At 46.0% G+C, this 19,600-nt stretch overlaps 1 long non-coding RNA gene across 3 annotated transcripts in view; it reads right to left on the reverse strand.

The window, feature by feature from the left end:
• LOC311434604 overlaps positions 1-19,600 on the reverse strand; it is a 34,314-nt gene that overhangs the window by 4,565 nt on the left and 10,149 nt on the right. For 2 of the 3 annotated variants that reach the window (XR_014691590.1, XR_014691591.1), the window contains 4 exons: positions 7,471-7,524; positions 6,927-7,284; positions 6,653-6,828; positions 3,863-3,996 (listed from right to left, as the gene is read on the reverse strand). This is a non-coding gene — a long non-coding RNA (uncharacterized lncRNA). Of the gene's footprint in view, positions 1-3,862; positions 3,997-6,652; positions 6,829-6,926; positions 7,297-7,470; positions 7,525-19,600 lie in introns of all 3 variants that reach the window. The other variant, XR_014691592.1, reaches the window with a different exon arrangement.

A 19,600-nucleotide genomic window follows, 5' to 3' on the forward strand; every position in this document is an offset into this window, starting at 1 on the left:
CTCCACCTTTATACATGGGCTCGTTCCTCTTGCTGCCTATTTCCCCTCCAAATACCCTCACATTCTCCATCCTCAGACAAACTAATCCATCTCCCAAAGAACTAAGTCAGGATGACCAAGTTCATCCTTGCTACCATCCTCCTTCATGATTTGCAGTCTTCCTTCATTGTAGCCACGCTCACTTCACCACCTTGATCACAGAAGTGTTTAAGTTCACCCCTGAAACAGCCTTCACTTTTTTTTTTTTTTTTTTTTTTTTTAATCAAGACAGGCAATCAGCAGTGGACAGGACAGTGCCCTACAACTGGACAAGCTTTCCTGGAGTCAACACAAGTGACGAGGCATTTGGGTAACAGGACCCAAAGTTCCTCAAGCCAGAAAGTTCAGGCCAAACTCAATTAAGCCTTCAGCAGAAGAAGGCATATTTTCCTCTTCATATTCTTTCCTCCAGACATTTCAAATTCCCTTTTTTTGTCTCTTGTTCTTTCTGTAATCTGTTCCTCAGCCTGTGTTTCCTAGGCAGCTCAAGCTGGTGGGAGTCATTTCTGCGATGCCAGTGTTCCTTTCATGAGTCTGCCTTAGCTCAAGACAAAGAGCGTGAGCCTATTTGAGACTGAAATGCTATTCTGCACCACGTTGGATCAACAAGGTACAAATATTCTCGTGTTTTCTTGTCTTTCAGCATAGCACAAGAGTCCTACCCATTTCATCCTGTTACAAAAAGCATACATGCAGGGAAGCAAAAGCATGCCCGGCACTATCAAAATGAAAGAGCATTCTCACATGCTGCTTATTGACACTCCAGTCACGATCAGTTTTTGATGTGTGCAATGAGGAATTCATATATATCAGGAAAATCTTTATATGACAAAGTTAGTAGGTTGAAGTTTGTATGTCCTGAGGTTAAAAAAAAAAAAACAACTACTGCAGTAACCTACTCTGAGACCAAAGCATCACACAGGACATGTTCAGGCCTAGTGCAGACCCCAGAACAGCGTGAGATAAAAAATACCTAAAGTGCTGCTGCAGATCACTATGTCATAGGCATGTTCCATGTTTCTGAGCCACTAAGACTATGTCCACTTTTCCTATCAAATTTTAAACAGTGACTTTAGATTTTTTAAACATACTTTCAGTGTCTGAACCTAGAATTTTCCACACTTGGGTTTTCAGAACTGTCCTAACCCATATTTTGATCCCGGAATGGAAAAGTTTATTCACTTTCTTTCCTTTCATTACTTAAATAGTTGAGATATATTTTTCTTTCTTTGTCATTCCTTGCAGTTGATGGCAGTAATCAATCAGCTTATTATTATTGGAAATAATTTTGGCTATAAGCCAAACCCTACATTACAGCCTTGAGGATGTTTGCATGCAGCATAAGATCTGGAAAGCATTCGTGTGGCTTAGCAGGATTTCCACATGGCTCCAGAGAGCAGATATTATGGAAACTCTGCAACCTTATGAACATAGCATGTTCTCCTTCTTTTTTGGCATTTCAAACCTGTGAGGCTTCATGATCAAAGCCTTAGCACACCCCAAATAATAAAGGAATCACCAGACACTCTACCTTGATGTCAGGCTCCTGTTTCCCACGTAATTTTTGGCTGATGACTGGGGTGGAGACACAGGGGTAAAGCAACACTTGATGAGCATTGCAGAATTCTAGACTGAAGTTTTTCATACTTCAGTGAAGTCCAAGGCCATTTATGTGCTTTGCTGAACACGGTAACTTCAGAGACGTTAGACTGGGAAGTACATGGAAACCAGCAGGACCCAAAGCATCAGCTCACAATAACCAACCACTGAGAAGCTCACAAAGGATTGGGGCTCACAGACTGTGTCTAGCACCTGCTAGAGTGTTCCCAGGGTTGCAGTGAAGATGAAGATCTCCAGCACTTGATGGCCAGATCTTCTCAGCCTCAGCTCAGTTTAGTTCAGTCTGAGCCTGAGCAGGGAATGCCAGAACCCATTGGCAAGGCCCAAGATCTGTGCAAGGTAAGATCTGAGTAATTCTTTCTGCCAGACATTGTCACCACAAGACCAAGGAGAATAGCTGGAAACTGTACAAAGTACCAGGACCTCGTCATGCCTCGTGGTAAGCCTGCTCTGGGAGGACCCTATGCAGTAGGCTCACCCACCTATTTCTTCAAAGAATATCCACCAGTCAGCATGAAGTTACTGGTAAGGATCCTATCGTTGAGAAACACAGACAGACGGCCACTCAGCCTCGCGGCACCCTGGGTGAACTTCACAGAGCAATGTGAACAAGCTATTGAGTCCGTGCTCTATGACGGGCACAATGCCCAGAAAGATTTGTGATTTTCTGCTCCAGCTCCGCTTTACAGCCAGGTAGTTTTCTTCCTCCTGTTACTCCTACTGGTTGTAGATTGCCATTGCTTTGACAATTAGAAAGTTTTTCTAATTGCCAATGTAAACGTATTCCGTTTGGTTTAATGCCCTTTGCTTAAAATGGTCTTTTTCCCCTTCAGATATTAGCCTTCTAATGTTCTCCTAAAGAGTGTCTGACCTTGAGCTGGGCAGCTAGCCTCATTCTTCTCACTCTGCTGGAGACAGACTAGGAATACCCCCATTTTCCCATGTTTTCCTTGATCCCTGATATTGATTCTGGCTCTGACTGCTGTCCTCCCCAGAGGAGGCATCCCTCCAGGAAAAAGAGATTCAAAGGAAAAGGTCACAGTGTTAGCAAAGGCCATGGTCTTCCTGCCCACCGACCCCATTAGGCTGAGATGCTCATAACAGTGCTGTGATGTTGCCCCTGTGACACTTCTCCCCCTCACTGGGGAGCACTGTTTCTCCTTGGATTCTTTCTTCTTTCCTAAAAGGAAGATGCATCACTAATTGTTGTGACATATTCAGGGAAAATTATTATTATTCCTTTTGTATGAAACAGATCAATATACCACAGACTTGTAGCAACCAGATTAGAAAGTAATAGAACAAACTTAGGAAGATGAAGAGGAAAAACCCCCAGATTATAAATGAAACAAGCCCTGCCTCCAACCTTATATTTAAGCCAACAAATATATTAAAACATGTTTTTAACTGCTAAGTATTGGCAAGCATAGCCAATCCTAGAGCAATCACACAGCAATAAAATAGCAGCCATAAAAAACAGATTGGATACTATGAGATAAACTGCAGCACATCAATTTACACAATTAATAACTGCCAGAATAATTGCAATTCATTTAGGAGTTGGAATCAAATCATAAATCAGTCCCAGCAATGTGTTAAATAACAAATACCAATTTTAATACAGAATTGCTGAGTATGGCATTAGTAATTGTAAGGAGTGTTGTAAATACAGATGCTTATCCCCTAGTGTTGCTCACAGTATTATTTACACATTTTGCACTAACATTTTGTCCCCACTGGTGTCACACACAACAGTATTTATTCCCAAAGTGCTGTATTATTACTTTTGGATTTCCATGTACCTACTTTGCCTATTGTTCAATGGACTACGGCCATATCTTTTGCCCAGCAGTCATGCTTAGCAGCCCTTCTTTGATTCATGTCAGAAAAACAAGGATTTTCTAGGCTGCAGCAATGAGTTTCTGTGATGGTAGAACTGTTCCCAAATACCACTGATTATTATAACCACAAAGCAAAACACATGATTCCTGTTTGTAAACTATTATTACAGGGCCTTAATACGTGTAGCTGTAAAGCTCGACCTTGATTAAAGGTTTAATTTGCAGTGCAATACGTTGTGCTCACAGCTTGTTCCAGAAGAGAGGGAGCAAGTTGCATCCAAGACAGACATGCAGTTGCTGACTGCCTGTGATGGCTCGTTTCTCATGAGCAGGCGTGGTAAGGGTGAGGCAAAGGGGCATACCTGTCTCCCTCTATTCTTCCTCTATTCTTCTGTTCTTGCTTTTCGCAAGTCCGGCATAATGGCACCCTATCTTCTTCATATCTTGGTACTCAATGTAGAAGCCTTCCTGCTTCTCTGTCCCCTTGGATATGACTCTGCAGAATAATCCAGAAATCAAATTTGTCATCACGTTCACTTTGAGAGGAAAAGCACCTCCTTCCTACCTCTTCTCCTACGTAACCCTCATGCAGAACAAGGCTGAGGTTTAGTGGAATTGTTGTGCCTCTGCATTTGAGATAATTGTGCTTCAGAAAGTCCCATAACACATGCAATATTCATGCACTGTGGGAGATTTTCTTAAGCTTCACTGAGCTTTGGATCAAGCTTCATATCACCTTAAACTTCCCACAGTCTCAGCCTGCATCATTACTGGCCTCTCTACAAGCCTGCAAGGGACCCAGCAGCCCCCCCCCAGCAGGATTTCAATTAGCTCCATCTCCATCTTAATTCACCAGTTGATCTAATGATGTTTTGAGTGAGGCCTGTTCCACATTTGCTCATCAATACTACATCTCAGCCTTTCTATATTTATCTTCCCTGGGATTACAGGGAGGACAGAAGGAGACTGTAAATAGTTTGCACCATTCTTCTTGCCTTATCAAGGGCTTCTGGTATGGAAAAGAGTGCTGGTTGTTTTGAAACCAAATTGCAAAACAAGCGCGCTTACCAACAGCTACACCATGTTTCAATACAGTATAATATATAATATAATAAATATAATATGGCTGAAATATGTTTCACTTATATGTGTTTATCTGATTCATAATTGTAAGATTCTTGTCCATGGCAAAGCAGGAAGCATATTTCTCTAACAATTTCCTGATGAAAGTAGGTAGGTACATCTTCAGAGCACACCTACAAAGAGAAAAACTTTATGCACGCCACACAACAGATCTGTATTTCAGGTGAAATCCATAGGGTGCAGCTGAGGGCTTGAAACACTTACTCCACCTCCCTTTCCTTTGGCATCATTCTAGATTATGCTATCTTGTTATTTTGCCTTTATATGATACAATTTTTAAGCGCTTATTTGGACAGCTATCAAGTATCCTTAAAGACTCCCACAGATGGAGAAGCAGATGCACTGTAACCATCTGGGGCCAGAACTATGATTAACTTTCAAGTTAATGTGCCTGTAAGAACGGACTGCGTATTAGAAATGTTTCTTCCATTTCAACCAGGAAAAACAAAACAAGGTTTAAAAGTAGCCTCTAGATTTGGGTGCCTACCATGAGATTATTTTTTTTTCAGTCTTTTTCATGCAAAATCAGCAACATGCCTGAAATGCTGGAAGCTGGTGGTCTCCTGTCCTTAAGCCAAGAGAGATCCTCCCTCTTCTGCGCTGGTGACTTGAGTTGCATTTACGACTCCTACAGAAATGCCTCAAAGGAATTGTGTCCAGAATCACACTGGCCTTTCATAATGCTATAACATACCTTCCTAGCAGGAAGAGGAATGGCTATTTTTGGTACCACTAACCTGAAGTTTTCATTTTCATTAATTTTATCTGCTGTTTCTGTTTATGAAAGCATGAAACCAAAACAGGCAGCTCAGCCAGTTGGAAAGATTGGGATGGGTGATTGTTCCTCATCTGCCCATGAACTTCTTCAGATGTTTTCACCACACCATATTCTATGATTCTATGATATGAATGCCTATAGGATGATTATCTAGATCTGCAAGCATTACTGATCCCATAAGCCAACAACTCTCTGACCCCAAGAAAATACGATTTCTTCTTTGCTGGGCAGAGAGCCTCTCTTACAGTAGCACCCTACATCCCCTTTTACCCTAGAACACACTACCAGCTTACACCTCACACACATCCCTCTGGGCCTACAGGCACGCTACTTACTTCCACCATCAGCAACCATATCTATTTTAGCTTTAGCATTAAAGGAATCTCCTTATCTCCTTACCCTGCCTGATTATTGTGTTTGGTTATATTATGGATTTCTGGTTCATGCCAGATGAACATAAGCTTCACAAATGGGTGGTGAAGAGTCTATAAATGAAATTATAGGTTGGGCAAAGTCAAAGATAGACTGGCCCAAAGAAGAAAAACTTTCATAAGTGACTTCATATACAGCTGGTCATGCTTAGCTTGGGAATAGCCTCCGTGCTTCAAGAAATGTGAGAGACTGTATCTGATGTATCCCCTTCCAATTGCTCTGAACTCTGTCCTTTCTCCCTTGAGCCCAGTTTCAGTCAGAAACGTGCCAACTTGGACTGAGTGCAATAGTAGGCCAGGAGAGGGTGTGAAGAAACAGTGCAACAACACAAATGGCCCGATCATGGGGCTAACAGGGGAAACGAGGACTGTACAGGCCAGGCCAGATGAGATGTTGGTGGACATATGCCCCTGGCAGCTAAGGCTGCCCCACCTTGGCGCAAACAGCAGGGCTGAAGGTGGGACATTGCTGCCTCATGTTGCATCAAAGGACAAAGAGATGTGAGAGCATGTTGCACCTTTGCCTCAAAAGCCCATGCAAACCTTTGGAGGGAATTTGGTTCAGCACTTTCAGAGCCCACGTGCTATGTAAATGGTAGCAGGTGTCTACAAAGCTGAAAATAAGCTGGTATTTTTCATACTCTTGTATGCCCAAAGCTCCAACAAGAAGCACATGTGCTGTGGGGATGAAAGGACCCCTTTTAGCCACACGGGTGCCATGCACGCAGTGAGGGTCACAGGATGAGGTGGCTGTGTCAGCTACAACAAGCCTCAGCCAGCCACATACTTATGCCTCTTACCGGCATCAGGAGCACAACATCCTAAGGCAAGCTTCCCAAAACTTTGAAGATACTTAGACTAAGGAAGAGGGGATGACAGTTTGTTTGGGCTGTCTCTGATATGAATTTGGATGAAGAACTTCAGGTAACACCAAGCACACCAGCTTGTACAAGCATAACTTCTTTTATAGAGATTCCTGCAAAAAATCAGAGGATGTAAAGCATCGTTATTACTTAGAGATAGCATTTTCAGACAAAAAATATCACAATGCTTTGTTATCTTTAACTAATTAACCTGAATTATTCCTGTGAAGTAGAAAGGCAATGTGGATATGGCTCACTTCACCCCAGCCCTGAAGTGTAGTCATCACCAGCGTGCAGAACGTCAGCTGCATCATAGCACGCAGAGATCTCACTCCCAACAGCGAAGTGAAGACTATCATCTCTAGTTAAATTTCACGAGGAGCCTGGGAGGTCAGGAAGCTGTGTGCATAAACTCAGACTGGACCTAGCAAGGCTAAGATCTGCTTACAAGACAGCTGTCACTCTGTCACAACAACATTTCTCAGGACTGCTGGCGGTCAGGGCAGCAAGGCAGGTCAGAGTCCACGCATTGCAAGAGCTTTGGTTTCTCAGTCAACAGCTGGATCAGCCTGGAAATAGATCTCAAGGAAAAATCCTCAGCACCCTGCCAGGCTGCTGACAGCCCACATGGGATGGAGCAGTGCCTGTTTGCATCATGCTCCCTCCCCGCCAGCACAGCCACACACGCTCTCAGGGTAGGAGCTCTCTCTGCTAAGTTCTTCCCTATTTAGGGCAGGATTTAAGCTTGCACTCACCTGGAAGTAAGGGCACGCTTGTTCCAATGCTTCCCCATCTCTGGTCAACAAGTTCTGCAACAGCAACAGACACAAAAGGGATTAATGAAATCAGCAGTGCCTCACATGATTGCGAACAATTCCGTATCAACAGCCAGCAGGTGAGGAAATGCAGCAATAAAATTCTTCTGCCTATGCAAAGCCAGCATACAACAACTCCTGCCTGAAGAAGAGAACATATGAACTAAATCCATTCATTTTCATGAAAGGAAGGCAGAAGGGAAAGTGTTAATTATTCTTTGTGGGATGAATGAAATGCACTGTACAATTAGCACCTTCTGTGCTCCCGCCTAATGACAGGCTTAACTTAAGAGAATTCTCCATACTGTCCTACGTATCACCTTTCCTTTGACATTATCTTCCTTTTCTTGGCTCTCCACATAGAATTTTAATGAGATCTTAATTGTTTTTCCATCAGCTGCAAGGATTTCAAACCCAAGTCATATGCTGGTTGTCATTTTGCAGAAGGTGGTACGGGGAGCTGTAGAGATGTTCTCTTGCTAAAAAGGAGCAGGAGGCAGCCCCCACACCTCCCACTGCATCCCGGGGAAGGGCTGTCTCTGTATTTCCAGTGCAGGCCTAGAGACTACAGCTCGGTGTTTTTTCACTTGCACAAGGAAGACTGGAAAAATCTGTCACGCACGTGACCGTCACCACCTCCCTGAGATTCTGCTGGCTGCAAGGAGGCTCGAGGTTGGTTTCTGTGCCTGCCTTGCTAGGCTGGCTGAGCAGCACGCAGCCAGGGGGCTCCTTGTGCTGAATGAGCTGTACATCAGCCTCCTTTCTGTCTTTCACCATCTACTAGTCACTTGCACACTCTCTTCCTTCATCATTCAAGTCATTTTTGGTGAGGCAACATATTTCAAGCATAGATATACTTACTTCTCTTGAACCTTTTCAAGGGCACTTCTGGAGCTGTCGCAGGCTCCCTGAAGCATCAAGGGAAATTGCAAGCATGACTGGAAGGAGCTCACCATCTGTCCTGACCCCAGGGGGTGACAGGGCACCCATGGTGCAGCACTAGTAAGCGGAGAGATGCTACACATCAGGATTACCCTTTATGGTCGTTGGACCACGTTAATTTATTGCAGAGTGGTTAGTCCAGAGCTTGCTACCAAGGTGTTTCAGCAGATCGTGCTGCCTGTGGGAGCCTGGCACTAGGTGCGAATGCAGAGGCAGAAGACAGCTGGACGAGGAGCAGCAGCGCTGTCCCCTGAGCACCGAGGCTTGCCTGAGGCTGGCAGGGCACATCCAGACACAGAAAGGGACAACAGTCTGGGGGTTATGTCAGCCAACAGCAGCATTTTAGAGATTTGGAAGCTGAAGCACGTATTGCTGGCCCACAGGGCATGGAATCAGTGGAAAATACAACTCGCTGAGGTTTTAGAGAAAACTGGTTTCAGGGCTAGGAAAAAAACCTCCGCTTCCCACTCTGAGTCCTGTGGTTCTCAACTGGACAGTGCTGCACAGACTAGCCAGTTGTGTTTAACTAACGCTTAGATATTTTTGTCATTTGTCCATGCACTTAATGTTTATTAGAATATTTCTAACAGCCTTTTTCCTGCTCCATTTCAGTGCATGGAGCATACAGTGACAGCTTCCACGTAGCTGTCTCCCAGAATCACATCTTCTGCCCTCCCAAAATATCTCTCTCCCTGATGGGAAGGAGTATGGAGGTAATAGCATCCTTTATGACATAGCTGCTGCGTGACAACTATGTGGTTTCCATCTACACCTTACTCTCGTTACAGACATTCACTTTTTGACAGCTAGATTCTTCCCTGTTGGGCTTCAGTGCCAATCCAAATCTCAACGAAGTATAAGAAAACAAATTAATTAGTAGTCACTGGAGAGTCTGAACATTGCCCGGAGATATACATTGAGAACTAAATAAGAGAAGCCTCTAATGCTTATTAAGGATTTGAGCTTGCCTGGTTTTTATTTGCAAAGACATGCCTCCTGCGACCAGGGACTGTGGGCGGCTCTGCAACTGGAAACCCGGTCAGGGCTCAGTAATAAGGGCCAGGCTTCCCACATTAATATCCGAGGGTACAAGCAGTGAAATCCCTGTAGGGACAGACCGCGACCCATTCTGCCATCCTTAGAGCATCACAGCCATTCATACAAGAATGTTGGTTTTGTCCACAAATAGGAAGGCATCAAATAAACTGATGGAGCCTGGGAAACTTGCCTTGCTCCTTCTTTCTTGGGCTATATTTCATTAGCCATGACAAATATTTAAATTAAAGCAAACACTGCAGATGTGAGTGGATTTTTAATTCAGTGACAAGACACACTGCCTTCAGGACCTCTTTCATGTCCATTATAAATAGAAAACCATAGCACTACAAAACTAAAATCAGTGCTGACAGTCCAGCTCTTGCCTTCTTTCAGGAACTTGCCAAAATGTGCAAAAATTTAAACATTCAGAGAGATAACACACTGCTCACTCAGTGCACCTCATCTGTAATTTACAGATTGTTATTGCTAGCAACATTTGAATACTCCTTACTTGCTTAAGAATGTGTCCCATTGCCTAAAGCTTTCGGCAGATCATCCAATTTCCTAACAAGCCAGTAATGTGCTATTGAGTGCTGCCACTGGAGCAGAACAAACTAGGTTCCCGTTGTATCCTAAGTGTGGGGCTGCTCAGTCTGGAGCTGAAATGTAAAGGTCCGTACAGGGTTGATGCATTTGTCATTCCTTATGTATCCAGGTGAACTCCTCTTTCAAAGCATAACCATACTTCTGAGTGTGGGAGATGGACACTTTCCTCCCTCCTTCTGCTAGGAAAAATGTGATACTTGACATACAAAGCAAAAGCCCAAATATTTCAATTTGGAAATTCCTCTGAAAGTCTTATGACAATTGTGGTTTGGGTCCCTCATGCTCCCCATTCCCCTTTGCTCACCTGCCTCCCTCTCCGAGCTGCGTTTTCTGGTCCTGTGTACCTGACAGCCAGAGGAAAGGACGTTCAATTTTGTCTACACCAAAAATCTTTCAACAGCCTTCTGAAAGCAAAAGCCTTTCACAAACAACCCCAAATTACACTGAAAAATAGTCTCACTTGAAAAGTAAGCAAACAAACAAAAATCCATAAAAGTCCCTGAACAAGCCCTATCTTGTGAAAGAATGACCCTGCATGATTAAGCAGCGATATCCCCAGGGACTGGACAGCTTCCCAAGGGATTAAAAGCCCTTTCAACATAATTCCCTTGGTGACCGAAACCAAAATGTGAACCTAGCTCTTTGGAAGTGAAACTCTAGCCCGTTCACCCCGGTGACCCCGCAGCGAGGCACCGCGTGAAGTGCTTGGATTTCCAGCCGACAACTTTCTCCGTCCCTTGGCAGAGAGCTGCGGCGCTGGGGGTGGCTGCGCAGAGGAACCTGCAGGGTCCCAGCCCGGCTGCCTGCTTTCCTCCTCCCGGGAGGTCATTTGTGAAGCTCATTACCAAATGGAGCACGTAGCTGCAGACGTGGTTCGTGGGGGTATTCTTCTATGTGCACAAAAACGTGCAGGGCTCGCAGGGTGTGCGTGTGCCTGCACTGGCTGTAGGAAAGGCTGCATGGGGTCAGCTTGGGAAAGCGCCTCAGATCCTCAACTTCAAAGGCAGGGAGAAAATCTCCAGCAGATCTGGGACTTTGAAAAGCTGCTAGACCCACCCAAAACAAGGCAAAGAAAGAACATCTTGAGACCCTGAGCATCGTACATTTTTTCCATTATTTCTAAAAATGATAACATGCCTTTGCCTGTGCTGCAGAAACCTCTGAGACAGATCTGTCCTCAGGTCAGAGGAAGTGGTGACATAGCAGCGAAAAATGTCAGCTTTCCATTCAGTTCACATCTGTGCGGTTCCCACTGCTAAGGCCAAGATTTTTATTTTTTTTTTATTTTTTTTTTGAGCCTTTAATTTTAATCATGCATGCAGAAAATGAAAACTATGTAGCACACTCCCAGCAAGCCAGAGCGACAGACGCCGTGTCTCCTCGCTCCTACCACTGGTCTTCGGGGCCACACCACTCCTGCCTGTTCAAGAGCACGGCTTTACTGGCAGGGTACACAACTTGACAAGTAACAAGTACGACATGGCGAAGGAATTTTCTTCTGTCTCTCTTTTCTTCTTTTTAGTTGTACTGAATGTATATAAACAAATTATATTTCTGACCTTGCCAGCAGATGAGCTTTTCCATCTGGGAATAATATTCCATTTAAACCAAGGGGTTGGAAACCCTTTGCAAGAGACATGCAAACCTAGCATGGACACAGCATTCTCATATGTATTGTAAAGAGAGAGAGAGAAAAGAGAGAGAAAGACCAAGGAACCTACAAGGGCTTTTCCATCTCTAGCTGCTTTAGGCTTTCTTGGAGAGAAACCAGTTGCCTTCTCCCTGAAGTGATGAAAGCCTGGCTTCTTCACCCTGGCATAGCTTGGTGCTGGGAGAAATTGGAGGGGCAAAGCAACTCAGAACAAGCACTGGTTCCTCCTCCCCCTTACTTTGAGGAAGATGCTTCCACCACGAGGAGATGTGGGGAAGATGTGTCCCTTCCCTGCCTCAGGAAATAGATGCTTCACCACCATTTCAACGTACCAACAGAACTGCCCACCCAGGCAGAACACACCGTACCTTTCAGATGCTCCCCGAACTAGTCATCTTCCTTGGATTTTACTTTTTGGCTTTGGAATGACACCATCAACTACAGGCAAAGCCACTTTTTTTTTTTTTTTTCCTATTCTTGCTGGAGGAGTCCTTACTTCAGTGCACCCCCATCACAAACCCTTCATAAACCCTGTGGTGTAAACCCCTGAAAATCGTTCTCTGTTGTTTCGTAACGATGACATAAAACCAGGGCACAGCACAATTGGTAAGAAACCACAGGTGTTAAGCCTCCCAAGGTAACCACCTGTATGACTTGTGGCAAGATCCCACAGATAACACTCACAAACCCACTGCAGAGCCCCTCTGCATCTGTAGGGGTGCAGTAGCCCCACAGTCAGGCATGGGCCACCTTGGGCTGTCCACAGAAAGGGGAAAAAAGGAGGTTACAAGCCAAGATGTCTGTCTAGCTGGCTGTCTTTCTTTCTCTTCCTTTCTTTTCTCTCCAAGATCCACAGACTAAATAATCTCATCTTGTTGGAATTACCTTGATAATGAATAATCTATGCTGCTCTTGCTTCGTAGGATATTGTTCCCTTGCACAGCACACACATCTATTAAACAATTTTTTGTTGAGATAAACTTCCAGCAAAGTTCAGAAAAAAAAAAAAAAATCATGTCAGGGCCAATCAGTGCCCTGGGGACAGGGGGAAGGGGTGTGCATTTTTTCCCCAGCTAAGTACTTTGTATAAATTCAGCAAAAAAAAATTCACTTCACTTTCAGTCAATATACAAGTTCTTTGTATGTTTTTGTTTTTTTTGGGGGGGGGGAGGAGGACTGAAATTGCTTAATTTCACTGAATCAATCCATCTTCTGCCAGTCAACAAGAGCTTTCAGCTCAGACAAAGACTGAAATAAAGCATACCAAATAAAACCCATGGACATATAATTGTCATTTCCCAAAAGCTTCTTTCAGTCCCAGCTTCTCAGAAAACTAACCAAGCATTAAAGCTGCTGCCTCTCAGGGAAACCAATTATAACTCAAAAAAAAAAAAAAAAAAAAAAAAAAGAGAGAGAGAGAGAGAGAGGGAAAAAAAAACAACCCACACATCTAACTGAAAATATGAAGGATAATTATGTCATTAAAACTAACAACATTTCAGATGGCAAAAGAATCACAAGGCAAGAATGGATGTGTTGGACACCATCAGGCTCCCATCAGATTATTCACAATAAAACTGCAGCCGTCACCAGAAGAACCTAATCCGTGTGTGCTTCCACTGATCGGGCTCAGATGTGTGCGCTCATATTCTTTAGCCCCAGCAGAGCCAAAAGTGTCAGCAGTTCATTGTTTGTCTGGACCAAATCGACTCTTCGAGCTCCTTAATGACCCACGCTGAGCGCCATCCCAGCGAGGACGAGCTCTCGCAGCGCCGCAGAGAAGGCTCCTCCTCACGCCGGACGAGGAGCTGCTCACAAAGACCCTGTTTGACCAGCGCAGCTCCATCGCAGCGGTGTGGGCACAGCAGAACAATCGCCCTTTTCAGAAAAACGAAGCCCTGGAAGGGACGGAGAGCAATGGGTGCTGCGAGGACCGCCAGGCAGCGGGAGGTCGGTATGTTTTCTGGCCATAACGTGTCCTGAACCACAGCAGCCATCTCCGTCAGCACAATTGCACAGCCCCACAGGAATCACGGGAGCATCTTTTCTGAGTAACTTTAATCATTCCCTGTTCTAACCTTGCCAACAAAGGACTTGATAAAGCAAGTTGTTCTGCGAGCAGCTGCACTAACAGAACTCAGTTTCCTGCGGATCGCTGCTCTGCCCCTTGCACTACCACTGATGTTAGCCCCGCTTTCTTCCCACCATCTCCTCCCTGCTTCAGCTTCGGGGTCACTCCGCACCCCTCAGCCCTCACCGCCACATTCCCAGTTTTCCTGAGGTTTGCTCCTCCTTCAGACTGGTTTCCCAGGGACGTGGCTCTCAGCACTCAATACCTGCTAGATCCCTCCCTTGCTGTCATCACCTCTTCACTGCAGTGGTCCCACTTCCTTCTATTTCCCATCCGACACCCCACAGCTCCCCTCCCGTCCCTGACACGTCTCCAGTGATATCTCCCACAAAATCTCCACTTGTCTAAAGCCACTCACAACGACGGGGCAGATGGTTTCTGTACGCCGACTACTCGGGGCAAGCAGAAAGGGCAGTGGCTGAGCGATCACAGCTTTACCTCGAGGGGACGTTAATCGAGCCTTTGGGAAATTTCCAGCAGCCCTCATGAAATTCATAAAAATCGCGATGTCTCTGAGACGCTTCCCTGCCTTGCCAGATTGGCTAAAATTTGCTGACAGTTTGGAAGTTACAGGGAGGAGCGGGGGGAGGACCGACAGATGGACAGACAGCCACGGAGACCGTATAAGCCTCATTTCCCTAGAAAAGCAGCCTAAAAATAGAAGAACACAGGGGCTGGCGGGCTCAATTAACACAAGCAGTCAAGGTTTTTGACTGCCAGGGCTGGCCCGTGAATCTGATTACTGGCCTTGCTGCTGCACAAGAGGTTCAGGTCCCCCTTCTGCATCATGGCTGCAGGAGCCCGCAGCCTCTCACTTCCTAGACTCATTAAATTCACTCGGAGTGGCAACTAATTGGGCTTCAAAACCCTCGGTGGGTGTCAGAGCATCTCCTGTGGCTGAGGGCCACTCAGCCCAGGGGGAAGCTAGGATGTCTGCCCGAATGCTGCCTTGGGTTTCTCACACCCCAGCCTCGGGTCAGATGCAGCTTCCCTCAGTAACACAGCACACGGCCTCTCAGGCACTGCCGCGGGAGGGATCTGTCCATGCCAAGTGGAATTTACCCAGTGGAAAAAGCCAGCACAAAGTGCCATCTGAAATTCGCCACAAAATGTCCCTGCTAAGCGGTGACCAAGCCTTGTTTGTGCATGGGCCTGGATTTAATTCCATATAAATATCAGAGGTGCTCATCCTGCGGACTCCTGACACATCTCCCACCCACAGACCTAGCAATTTTCGGGTGAACCATTATTAACCTCTCTGGCTCTGCGATGGCAGCAGGGCAGCGGAAAGACTGCACGGAGAAGTGCGGCAGTGTGCAAGGACAGCAGAAACTGAAATCACTATATTTCATTTCAAAGTGCTTAATCTTCTGCCCGACGAAATTAATGTCACAGAAAAAGATGATCTGAGATAGCAAACTGCTGGGAGAGCTCAAATCTTTTTTTGATCTGCTGCACTGCTCCAGGCAGGCTTTTTTTTTCCAGGCCATGCCGTGCAATCACACTGGGGCGTTCGTGAACTTTTGGTGACCCTAAAATTGCCCTATTTAATTGTTTTGCAGACTCAACCACCTTACAAGGGCCTGAGCCTTCCCCAGGGGTCTGGGCAGACCTCAGAGCCCTACAGAGGCTGTGAGACTCACCCTTGCAGCCCCTCTGGTGGGGTTAGTGCCCTGCCAGGTGCCCCAGAAGCCAGGAGCCACCTCCTGCTCTCCTTCCCCAGCACCTCCAAGCAGCCCCAGTGCTCCAAGTGCCTGCTCGCACCCCTCCGAGCAGCTCCTCAAAGCTTCCTCCCTGCTGCTGCTCCTGCAGAACATTACCTACGGGGAAGGAAGGGGCAGATGTCAAGCTCAGACCAGCAGCCAAGAGCCCAAATTTCTCCTGCTGCTGTTATGGTTGCTTCAGCTTTTCCATAGCTGTTAGTGTCACTGACTGCTGCGCCTTGTCACCTTGGGAGCTGCTGCCGGTGTTAGCAGGGGCTCGCGGGGCAAAGAGATGAGCAATGGCACGGGGAACAGACCAGCAGCCACGTCAGAGACAGGGGGCTGGTGGGGAACTGAGCCCTCATGAGATAGGAGAGAAATTCAGGTTCTTGCAGAGATCTCTGCGGTGATAAATAAATCCCGCCTCAGCAAAACTGCCTTCTGCTGTGGGTATTTCAATGGCACAATAGCTTGGGAAAGGATTTTTGCTTTTCTCTTCTCCTTTGATATTTTTCCCACCAACTCGATATAAAACTTCATTACGATAAACAAATTGATGCAGGCAGGAAGAAAACACAAGCACCTTAGCTTCTTGTGATATCTGCCTGGGGGATGAGACGAAGGGAAACCAGGAGCTAAACTTAGCTAGGGAAAAGGAAACAGGCTATAAAAACTCTTGTCAGGTGCAGAGGAACCTCTTGGGAGCTCCAAGGGTTTTGTCTTTCTAAAAGGAGAAGCGCGAGCAATTAGAAAAATGGTCACAACATTATCTGTTCTCAGGGAAACGGATGAATCCTCAGCTTTCCAGGTGGCGGAGAGCTGTGAAGACGACAGCTGCACTTTTTTAGAAGTTGAGTTTGGGTAGTTATGCACCGTGGAAAGCTGCTTTCTTCTGACCCCATGAGTATACCACAAGCACTCATTTTTCGTGGGCATCAATGACAAGAATCTCAATACCTCCTCCTCCTTAGCATGCTCCCTGGGCCAGAAATAGTGGGGACAGCCATTCAGGAACATCGTGGGGACAGCAGGCAAGTCTGTGTAGTAGCAGCTGGGAATTTCTGGTCGTTCAGAAGGAACCCAAGTCTACCTGGAAGGCACCCAGATGCAGTGAAGGAAAGCAAGATGTGTCGGCAGGCTAGCAGGGAGCCGGTGCTCCCAAGGGTGTCCCACCCCAAAAGCACCCTGACAAAATTCCCTAATGACTCAAGAGCCAGAAAATGCCCCAGCTGGGTGAAAAGCCAAGGGAGAAGAGGGCATGGGGGAAGGAGACATTTCTGCAGCACGCAAGTGCACACTGGATGAACATTTCACCAGAAACCTCACTACATCTCCTCTTGCTGAATGCTCAGATCAGCCCCACAGGAAAGGCTGAGGAAATTTTCATCTTCAGAGAGAGCCAGGAACAGGAGTTCCAGAAAAACCAGGCCACAAGCAGTTCCCTCATAAATAGCAATAATATCAGAAAGTCTCCCGGACCTCAAAGAGAAACCAGTGGGCCAAGGATCTGGCCACTGGGCTGCACCGGTCCAGGGGATTGCAGCTCAGGATATGAATCATGGAAGCAAGGCAGTCACATCCTGCCATGCGAGCGCTGCTTGTTTTTCCTGCTCCTTCAGCCCTGGGCCTCTGTGCCATGCCTGCCACCGAGGCTGCCAGCTGCGGGGGCTGCAAGGTGGACGCCTGTCAGCAGGAACGGGGCCATGCTCACCAACTCGCTTCTCTGCGACTCCTGAGGTGGCACTGTGGTCAGCGAGCAGTCAGCAACCTGCAGGACAGAAACCTCTCCAGCTGCTGGCTGCTTTTCTGGAGAAGAGAGGGCAAAGCACGGGGATGCACTGCTCCCATTTGGGAAGCTCTCCGTGGCCACCAGCCTTACCTCCAGGTGAATGGTTGGCCAAAACCTGCCACTGAAGAAAACCAAGCTCCTAACCAAAGACTGAACGAGGAAGCCCTGGCTAGCTTCAGCACCTCAGGAACTTTACTAGTGCCTTCCTCGGGACGGAGCTTTCCTCACAGGGCTGCACTAACACCTTCCCAACCACTGCAGCTTTGCAGGGAGCCAGCAGACCCAACACGGGTGAGGCTGATTTTCCAATGAGTGCCCTTATTAACTGCGACACCGCAGCTCGGCCAGGCAACACAGCTGTGCAAAGGTCACCTTGAAAGGAATTGTACAGAAGATCCCAGCTATAAGATGCAATTAAAAATATATTACTTTAAATAACTCCCAAGGCTGTGTCCTCACTGCTGCAGGAAGGCAGGCATTTAAGACTCTCGCTTCTTTGTCAAGATCTTAAAAAATCCTATTAATGCTTAAAAAGCTCTCCTTTGTGAAATCAGCCATTTAGAGCAGAAAGGTAGCGGGAAGTGCACAAGCAGGAAAGCTCCATCAAAAGCAAGCCTTAGGTTAATTGGCACACACAGCAGAGACTGGATAAGGCCCAGGTTTCTGTAAGGAGACAACGGTGCAAGGTCTCCACTCCCAGACACATTAAGGCCCAGCCTCCCCACCATGCACAGAACTTCCCCTGAGCTCAGCAGGGCTGAGCCCAGAGCACGCACCCCTTGCAAAGCCCTTCTGCTGTCCTCAGTGAGAGTTTTCTAGCCCGGTCTGCACTGCATCAAAAAATCTCAACGAATTGTGTCAGATCACCTGCAAGTCACTGGCACGGCTGGCCCAGGGTGGTGTGAGACACTGCCACTCCCCAGGCACTGAGCACCGGCCCAGCCATTACCAAATTCAGGGTCACGACCCCGTGTGGGTTGCAGGAATTGTGAGAATACTTACAAGGCTGAGTAAAATTCATTTTCATCCAATATCTATGTTAGTGCTGCAAATCCACAGAGCTATCCGCCCACACCAGGAAACTTCAGCTCCCCATCCCACTGCAGCAGTGTTCCCTCCTCTCCTAGGGTCCTCTTGTTGCTCTTTAAGCAAGATGCAGAGGCAGGCAGAGCAACGCAGCACTTCCAGTATCTATTTCTCTAAAAGTGTGTTGCTATAAAAAAACTCCCCAAAGTTACTCCAGATTCACATCCGTGTTTCATCTCAGCAAGTAGTTTACCTAAGCAAAGAGAGTGAATACGAGAAAATTTGGCTCCCTTGGTACTGTTATCATAGTTGAAGAATTTGGAAAAATATTACCCACATAAACGGCTTTACAGGTAAAACAATCTCCCGTGAACAAACTACACGGGGCATAGATGTCACTAAAAACAAACATATAAAACTTCCCTACCAAGGAGCTGCAGAACTCCCCTATGAAGCAGCTATCAAGGGCCATATGACAGCAATCTCCTTGCATACCAGCAATATGCTCTGCTAAGGAGAAGGTAAAACAAACACTACATAAAGGATTAACATCTCCCTGCAGGAATGTACTGACTCAGCCAGAAATTCTTGATGTACCAGGCCTGTTAGGAAAACGCTCTTTAAAAAAAAAAAAAAAACACATCTACCCTGATACAGCTTAACATTAAATAATCCCAAAGCTTGTAGGTCTGCCTCTTACTCTCTGGTTTGCCTTGGTAAAGTCTCAGCATTCAGTTTGCTCAGTAGAGGTGGATGGTACAGAGAAAAGGGAAAATGGAAAACCAATAGATAAAACAGGGATGAAAAAGATATTTATGCCAGAGGGCTCTCTTGTTCCCTAGGAATATGGGAACAGAAGCACTCCAGGAACAGCAACAACAAGACCCCATACCCTTCTTGGTTTTGCTGAGCATTTCAAAAACTTGTCTTGAACAGCAGCTCTAAATTTTTGCAAATAAAATCTAACCCCAAAGTGTTCACCTACTTTTCTATGTCAATTATATGGCTGGATGCTAGTTAGTTCTTCTCACAGAAGGATCTCCCGTGATTATACTCATTTCATGGATAACCCAAACCATCAGGATGTTTCCGTGTGATCCTGCTAAAAATAGCTGAAATAGTTCACAGCAAATTATAAATCTTAGACAGTTTCCTCTGTGCTCGTCATTTTAAATCACTTCAAG

This window comes from Aythya ferina (assembly GCF_964211825.1).
Source record: "Aythya ferina genome assembly, chromosome: 3".
NCBI classification, from domain to species: Eukaryota; Metazoa; Chordata; class Aves; order Anseriformes; family Anatidae; genus Aythya; species Aythya ferina.